The following is a 9,030-nucleotide window of genomic DNA, read 5'->3' as shown; positions in this document are numbered from 1 at the left end:
TTGGAATCTGGGTATAAAGATGAGGAGTATGGGATAAATGTGTTATGATTATAATTTTTATTAGGGTGTGTAAAGAGGGAAAGAACTGTCATTAAAATTCTTCTTCTGCAATTTTGGTGAAATTCCAATCATAGATATTCCAGTTCATTAGAGAAAATATGAAAGAAAAGTTTAATTCTTCAATTCCATATGACACGAGCAACGCCGGGTATCTCTGCTAGTGTGTTTGTGTGTATGTATATATATATATATATATATATACATACACAAATATTCTATAATTATAAACACAACAATTATAATCAGGAGTTAGCTAATTGCTTCACCACGCACTGAATTTAGAAATAGGAGTTATAATGCATTTTCTGCTACCATAGAGATCTCCCAGACAGTAACACACTTTTTTACGTAGGAAACAAGAAAAAATAATGAATCCACACGACTCAGATTAGCTACATACGCGTTTCGATATTAAAATAAAGTAATAATTCGTTACTTTTTCGTTTTGCCTACGTAAAAAAGTGTGTGACTGTCTGAAGAGAACTCTATGGTAGCAGAAAAAGCATTTTAACTCCTATTACATACACACACACACACCACATATATATATAATATATATATATATATATATATATATATATTATATATTATATATATATAATATATATATATATACATACACAATATTCTATAATTATAAACACACCATTATAATCAGGAGTTAGCTAATTGCTTCACCACGCACTGAATTAGAAATAGGAGTTATAATGCATTTTCTGCTACCATAGAGATCTCCCAGACAGTAACACACTTTTTTACGTAGGAAACAAGAAAAAATAATGAATCCACACGACTCAGATTAGCTACATACGCGTTTCGATATTAAAATAAAGTAATAATTCGTTACTTTTTCGTTTTGCCTACGTAAAAAAGTGTGTGACTGTCTGAGAGAACTCTATGGTAGCAGAAAAAGCATTTTAACTCCTATTACATACACACACACACACACGCACATATATATATATATATATATATATATATATATAGAATATATATATAGATCTATATATATATATATATACTATATAAGTTCAGTAACAATTTAGATTCAAATGAATATGGTACTTAATTTAGATGCACCAGAATTTTGTATGGTGTTATCCATAGAAATCCGTGGGGTGATTATAATTAAAATAAGCAACAAGAATGACTTCGGTAAATTGGTACGATCGTTTCGTACTACATCATTTTATTAAATATTGTATGTATTACAACAGACTTAAAATGCCAAGTACTCATCAGCCAATTATAGAGGTTTTCCATTTATACAAAAATTTTCTTCTCAAGTGGCAACATTATAGAGAAGGTAGATATATAGACAAAGATGTGGATTTAAATTTTAAGAACATTTGAGGTAGTGATGCCCATCAACTAACTGACTAAGGTTTGGTTGTAATGTTGTGAGAGGGAAGAATAAGTTGAAGGAGACAATAAAGATATTCTAATTATAGAAATGGGGTAAAGGGGGTTTCAGAGCTCCATATAAGGAATTTATACTAAATGCCAATTACTACTATTTGATGAACAGATTCGGCGTTAGGAGAACTAAGTCAATGTCAAGTGGTCACAATCACATTAAAAGAGGGTGCAAAGACCTTACAAACCCTATGCACATCAACACAACATTTGGTCTATCGAATAAAGGAAAAAATATCAATCTAAAATTTATTCAATTTGGAGAAAAGACTATCACTTATTATGAGTTGGCATAGTACTTATTAACTGGGGGAAATACTAAGAACAGATGGAAAGAGGGAAAATCATAGAAAGAAGATTTAGAGAATGTCATATTTTATATATATATATATATATAATATATATATATATATATATATATATATATATATGTTAGGGTGTAGCATTTTTCAATAAATTTTATTCAACAAAAAATTTTAACAAAACGCCAAGCAGAAATTGAAGTAGATGGTGAATATGCTCCGGAATAATCATTTTAAGATGTTTTTGTTAAATGTTGTTATTGTTTTTTTAATTAAATTTATTGAAAAAAGCTGCAATAATTATGCACCAACCTAATATACTTATAGACATAGATGTGTGTGTGTGTATGTATGTATATGTATATACATATGTATGTACGCTGTATGTATGTATATATGTATGTATATAAAGTTATTAAGCATTTTTATTTAAACATCATAACAAAAAGTTAGGACGCCCTTTCAAATACTTTGGAAAATAAGATAGTAATTTATTGTTTCATTACTTCATCTTTAAATATGCTTATACTCCCAAAATGCTCGTCTGTTTTCTCTCTTAATTATACTGTTAAATTTTGTAAATTTTAAAGTACTCATTAGACAGAAACGAACAGTCTGTTTTGTGAAGTAAAACAAAGCAAACAAAAATATAACATTTTGAAGCATAAATAAATTCAAACGTACCAGGCACATTGCAGAAGATTTGAGGCATTTTTAAGACAAGTTGTAACTGCCTCCCTTAAAAATCTAGATTCACTACACAGCAGTATTACGAATATCATCACTAACTCCATCACCGTCAGCTCCACCACAACATCCACCCATGTGACGACCGTTATGAACATTCTTCAATTTATTTTTGATTGATTTGTCTAACATTCATTTCTACCCTCAAGTTATATCAATTTATACGCATACAAATGCCATAATCTTACCTGATACTAGTTCTTAACCTGTTTATATCTTTCTTCTATGATCCATACATACATACATACATACATACATACATACATAACAAAACATACATGTTCCATCCTTGGATTATTATCATTACTATTACAATATTTATTGTAGGTTATATAACAGTTTCTGTTGCAAGTGGAGTTACTACTGTTAGAATTACTAGGCCGTAGCCGGCATAATTGCATAGGAGATTTTATGTGCATGCTCAAAGACGTTTCCCGTAAACGAACTTAAAGAATATATATGTGTATATATATATATATATATATATATATATATATAAATGGTAAGACAACAAAAGAATGAAAGAGACCTCGATATTATGTTATGTGAATAGAGGAATTTATCTGAAAAAGTAATATGTGACAATTATTCGGTAGCCATGATAAGATTCCGAGTTTCGGATGCCGAGGTGGAAATCCACACCAACATCTCTTCAGTTATGTGGCCATCGGAAAAAATGCCCTTTCTTAGATGCATCGCTAGGATAAAATTAACCTGTCTCACGACGCTGGCCAGATTACTGGAGAGATGGCGGCGTGGATTTCTACCTCGGCATTCGAAACTCGGTGTTTTATCATGGCTACCGAATAATTATCACATATTACTTTTACAGATATATATATATATATATATATATATATGTGTGTGTGTGTGTGTGTGTGTGTGTGTGTGTGTGTGTGTGTGTGTGTGTGTGTGTGTAGAAGGTTGAAAAGGAACACACGAGTTGATATATATGGAAAAAATTCAAGGTAGAAAATACTAAAATAATTTTATAGAAAAAACATTGATGTTTACTTTTCCACAAAAAGTGAGCCACAAACTTCTACCATCGGTACTGCAGCGCTTGGATCTCACTGGCGAAGAAGTTTTCATCCTGTTTGTCAAAACATTTACCAACCGCCTGTACAAAGTCATCATTATTGCGATACTGCTTCCCAACTGGAAGTTTTTTTTTCCACGTTGGGAAACAGATAATAATTATATATATATATATATGTGTGTGTATGTATATTAGCCTGAAAGACAGATATGTGATGGCACAGTGGCACAGACAGAGCAGCGTCTTTGGTCATTTGTCTTTTCGATGAAGGTAGTTCTAGGGTTAAACAACATCAAGAAGAATGTGGGAGATGGGTTATTAATATTTTTTTATCGAACAAAGGCCTACGTACAAGAAAGGGCTGTTGAAACATTGATGGGAATGGTTTAAATAATAGAATTTTACGGTTATTCTTTTATTCTTTTATTTTATTCGCCTACTTGTTTCAGCCATTTGACTGTGCTCAGTTAATATATAAAATATTAATGTATAGTAACGTTCTAAACTATAATCGTAATAAACGAGTTTATTTTCAAAGTAAGACAGTTTGGATATTTATTATTTGCAATCATTTGACCACGAACTTATTAAATGTACGAACGTGAGTCAGAAAGTAATACAACTTTTCGGAATAACATTCTGGTTCGCCCACGTGTATACGTGGTAAATCAAGGAGTAATACAAGTAAAATCTGCTTTACTTTCGGACTTACACTCGTGTTTTTCTTTTAATACATGTAACAATTATTCCATAACATTTTCTCTGCTCCTGCTAAATTCACATTGGTTTATCATGATGCTTGAAACGTTTTCCTTTTTCTCTTTTTTAAAATTGTTTTTTTTTATTGATTTATTTTAGTTCGAACATTTTTATTCATTCAAGTTACGCATTTTATAAAATAAAATATCGAGAATATCAACAAGAAATTTGTCTATCTAAAGACTGACAGTGTGTGTGTGTGTGGGAAAATTATCTAATTCTCAAAAGGAAATTCCGCGTTTGTCCACTCTGACAATAAGCAAGTCACTAAAATTTCTCAGCGATTCGTAGTCATATTTCTGTACACAAAGGGGTATAAACTAAAACCTGTTTCCGTGGTAAAATAATTGTATGATATTTATCATTGACAAATGTAAGATAGCTGTAAATTGGAATAATCATTTGGGTGTCGGCGAAAATCGTTTGTCATATTTGCTTAGGGATTATAGGCTGGGATTATAAAAAGTTAGCAGTCTTCGATATCGATTTTATTGACGTTCAACCCTCTCAAGTTTGTCGCGTCCTGTAACTGTCGAGACACATTTCTCTGTATAAATCATCCAGACGCTCCTCCTCTTTCTGTATTAGTCATCTAAAAACACCTCCTCTTTGTGTTAGTTGTCCGAAGACATTGTGTTATTTCTCTGTATTGTTGTTGCCGATCGCTTTACAAAGCAAATTTTAATAGTTTTCTTGTCACAGATCAACCCTGATCCAACACACCTGTAGTCATCCTTTTGCAGCTATATTAAGCGATATTATTTAATATTTCCTTTTTCTTATTTAATTAAACAGCAGAGATTTATTGTTATTTCTAGTAGGTTGAGTAACCACTTTGAAGAGTTTTTTTCTCTATCTCAAAGCTTCCTTAGATTTCGTATCAGTTTAAAATAATCTACCACTTACCCAATTCGTATAGATACATGCTATATAAAACTTCTCGATTCCTTCATTAGACATTAAACTACATCCAGCGATGTGTTTCCAGTTCGTGGTTTCTGAAGTTTTGGTAAGAATCAAGCTACCCTTAGTCACCACAACTCTTTGTATTGTTGAGGGTTTGTAGTAACTGTGAAGAGACCCATTGTAGGTCAAGTAATAGAAATTATTCCTGTGCAATACGACAATGAGGATATAGGCTAAGGTACACAACTCTAACCTTTAGACATGTGTGGTACAGCTCCAAATGTCTCTGGACATGCCCCGATGTCGCCTGCACCAGTCCTCCGCTTAAATATTAAATATGCTTGAGCCCCAAGAGTAAAGAGGGGGAGCAGAAGACTAGCAGAATAAAAGCAAATAGATGGCAAAAGACAACGAGAAATGCTAATCTATCTTTCTCAATTCTTGGGTTTTCGGACTTTAAGTGGTACAAGAACCGGTGGAAAGAGCAAGCAAACCGGACAAAAGAGCAAGTTTGATCAAACGAATATTCCATCGTTATTTAAGGAAGACACATCCCACAAGAGAGGAGTATTCGAAATGTAACATGCATAATTTAGAAAACGTTACTAGGGTGTTTCAAATCGGATATACTCGATAAAGTTCATCACATGACTCATCAACATTAACGTCGTGCAAATCTTGTGCTAATGTGTATTTAAATAGTCCGTCTTTCTTTCTGCATCCCATCTCCACCTCTCTCTCTCTCCCTCTCTCTATCTCTCTCTCCCTTTCTCTCTTCCTCTTCTCTTTGAGTTTCAACTATTTTAAACGATGTCTTTCAGGAGTCGAGCAGTTCAGTTTGTTCTTCAAGTCTTAATGTTGTAAATGTGACCCACTTGATCGAATGTTCGATTCCAGGCTGATTACATTGCTTTATTTATTTTATTCGATATCGCCACGCTTCCTCATCATAATAATTTCTCTTTTGCTTGTTAAGCTTTCAAACCAACTGATGTGCCTCATCTCAACAAGTTTGTTTAAAATTTACACTATTTTTTACAATTCAGGCGCAAAGCCAGCTCTTTTGCTGCTGCTGGTGGTGAGTAGTCTATACCATCAGCCACAGTACTTGACTGATACTTTATTTTATTGAACCTGAGGAGTGGGGGATGAAAAGCCAAATTAACCCAGGTGAGGTTTGTGTTCGATTTCCACGAGGTCAATTCTGTTTTGCATCCTTTCGATGTCAATAAAAAACAAACACCTATTGAGCAGTGGAATCGGTGTAATCACTTTGATTTCTCACTAAACCTTGCACTTATATAAGAAAGGATTATTATTATCCTTATGATTCAGCTGCAGATTGCTTTATTTTATTACCGTAGAGGGAAGAAGACTCATGTTAATCTCCATGAGATCTGAGTCGGACTTCTGCTGAAGTCGGCATTACCCTTCATTGTTTCGGGGTCGATAGAATAAAATACCGATTATTATTGATTATTCCCCTATCTTAATGTTGATGACCTTGTGCCTAAATTAAAAGCAATTATTAATTTGTTTTTTTTATTTTTTTATTTTTATTTCGCTTATTTTTCTAATGTTATCGTTTATTTTTATCTTTGCATTTAAATTATTAATTAATTAATTAAAACTGTTATATCCCCCAAAACAAGATAGATACTTAGAAGATGTGATGTCTTTGCGTGTGTGTATACATGAATCTACGGGTGTGTATGTATGAAGATTTATACATAGAGGGATTTACATGTATGCATGCGTGGGTGTATGTGTGTGTGGATGTGTACATATATATATATATATATGTATGTGTGTGTGTATATGTATGTATGTATGTGTATGTATGTATGTATGTATGTATATATGTATATAAATATGTATATATATGCGTGTGTATATATATATATACATGTGTGTGCTTGTATATACGGAGATATATAGGTATGTGTATATGTGTGTATATGTATACGTATGGGTGTGTACATGTGTGTGCATGTATATGTACGTATATGTGTATATATATATGTGTGTGTGTTTGTGTATGTATGGTATACATGGATATGTGAATGTGTGTATGCATGTGTATGTGCGCATATATATATATATGTATATATATATATATATGTATGTATGTATGTATGTATATGTGTGTGTATGTGTATATATATATATGTGTGTGTATGTGTGTGTGTATACGTATATATATATATATATATGCATATGGGGTGTATATATATATGTATATGCATTCATATGTATGTATGTATGTGTGTGTATGTGTATGTATATATATATATATATATATATATATATATATGAGCATATAAGGGGTGCATATGTATAGGTATACATGTATGTATATGTGTGTGTACATGTATACTTTTATGTATGTTGTATGTATGTGTACACATATATGTATGTATGTTTACATGCGTGTGCGTGTATGTATGTGTATATGTGTATGTATATGTGGGTATGTGTGTGCGTGTGTGCACACATATATATATGTGTATTAAGACTTACACGTGTGTGGTTGTGTGTGTGTACAGATACCTGTATCTGTACATATCATTAGTTGTATGAAACATGTTTATATATATATATGCACACGGGTATGTAGACACACACACACATCTAGGCTCTTCAAAGGCTCTTCAAAGGTAACAGATAATAAGATGATATGATATAATCTTTATATATATATAAAACTGAGAACGTGTGTCTGTCTGTCTGTCTGTGTGTTTCCTTAAAATTTGAGAACTACACAACCAATTTCATTCAAATTTTACACATCCTTTACTTAGGGTCCATGTAGTTTCATGGGCAAAAAAAATGTTCAGCTTCTTGCCTAGGGCGAGCCCATAGCAATATCATATCTTCTCCACTATTTCAGTATTACATGTTAAAAGTGAAACAAAAACATTTCTCTATTTTATGTCAGATACTTTCACTTTAACAATAAAAATAATAATAATTGAATTATATGTAGTAAGAAATAATTAAAATCAAACTAAAGTACAATATAATCGTAACATAACAAAAGTAAAAATAGCAACTGGTATAAAATTGCATCAATGACTTGAACTTGAATAAGTGGTTTCACATGAATGGGAATAAATTGAAAATAAAATTAGCGTGCAGAAATGGAATAGTCCAGATGGATAATAAAAAATTAAAGAAAAGAAAAGACTATTGTCTATAAAGTATACAATGTAGAGAAAAAATATTTGAACACCTGGAGGAAAGCACCATCGAAATGTGTCTTGGTGCGACTATGAAAGATATCTAACCAGAGGCGGTAAATTCGCCACAATAGAAGCAAGGTTCGAGTCAACGGAGCGTGCAAGGGAGTACTCGACTCGAACTTGCAAAGTGGAAATATTTTATTTTTACCTTTATATCTGGGACGTAGGACGTCCCGGATAAAAATTTAAAATGTCCCCCCAGAAGTAGAGGTAGGCTGGATTGTAGCCACACTTCTATACAAGAAGGACAAGATACAATTGATCGAAATTGCAAGAGACGGGCTTACAATTCCAGTCTGTTATATATTTTGAGTATTGTTATCATTAGCGATATCAAGATATAACTTTGTATTTTGTATTTTATGTGTAGATGTATATATATAGATGTACATGTAATATGTACACATATATACATGCTCTAGCACTATGACCCTTTTCTTTCTTTCTCTTTTTCCCCTATATTTTTTCTCTCTTCTTTCTATTTTCCCTTTTCTCTCTTCTTTCTATCTTCTTTTTTTTCCTCTCAATACTCTCCCTACTTTTTCTCTCTTTCTTCCTC

At 32.2% G+C, this 9,030-nt stretch overlaps 1 long non-coding RNA gene across 1 annotated transcript in view; it reads left to right on the top strand.

Moving 5' to 3' along the window:
* The first annotated feature begins 3,367 nt into the window (after positions 1-3,367).
* Positions 3,368-9,030, top strand: part of LOC118765865 — a 6,908-nt gene continuing 1,245 nt past the window's right edge. The window contains exon 1 of the long non-coding RNA XR_005001760.1: positions 3,368-3,385. This is a non-coding gene — a long non-coding RNA (uncharacterized LOC118765865). The remainder of the gene's footprint in view (positions 3,386-9,030) is intronic.

This window comes from Octopus sinensis, linkage group LG13, assembly GCF_006345805.1.
Source record: "Octopus sinensis linkage group LG13, ASM634580v1, whole genome shotgun sequence".
Lineage (NCBI taxonomy): Eukaryota > Metazoa > Mollusca > Cephalopoda > Octopoda > Octopodidae > Octopus > Octopus sinensis.
The sequence above is the reverse complement of the archived record's forward strand: the minus strand, read 5'-3'. Positions and strand labels throughout refer to the sequence as shown.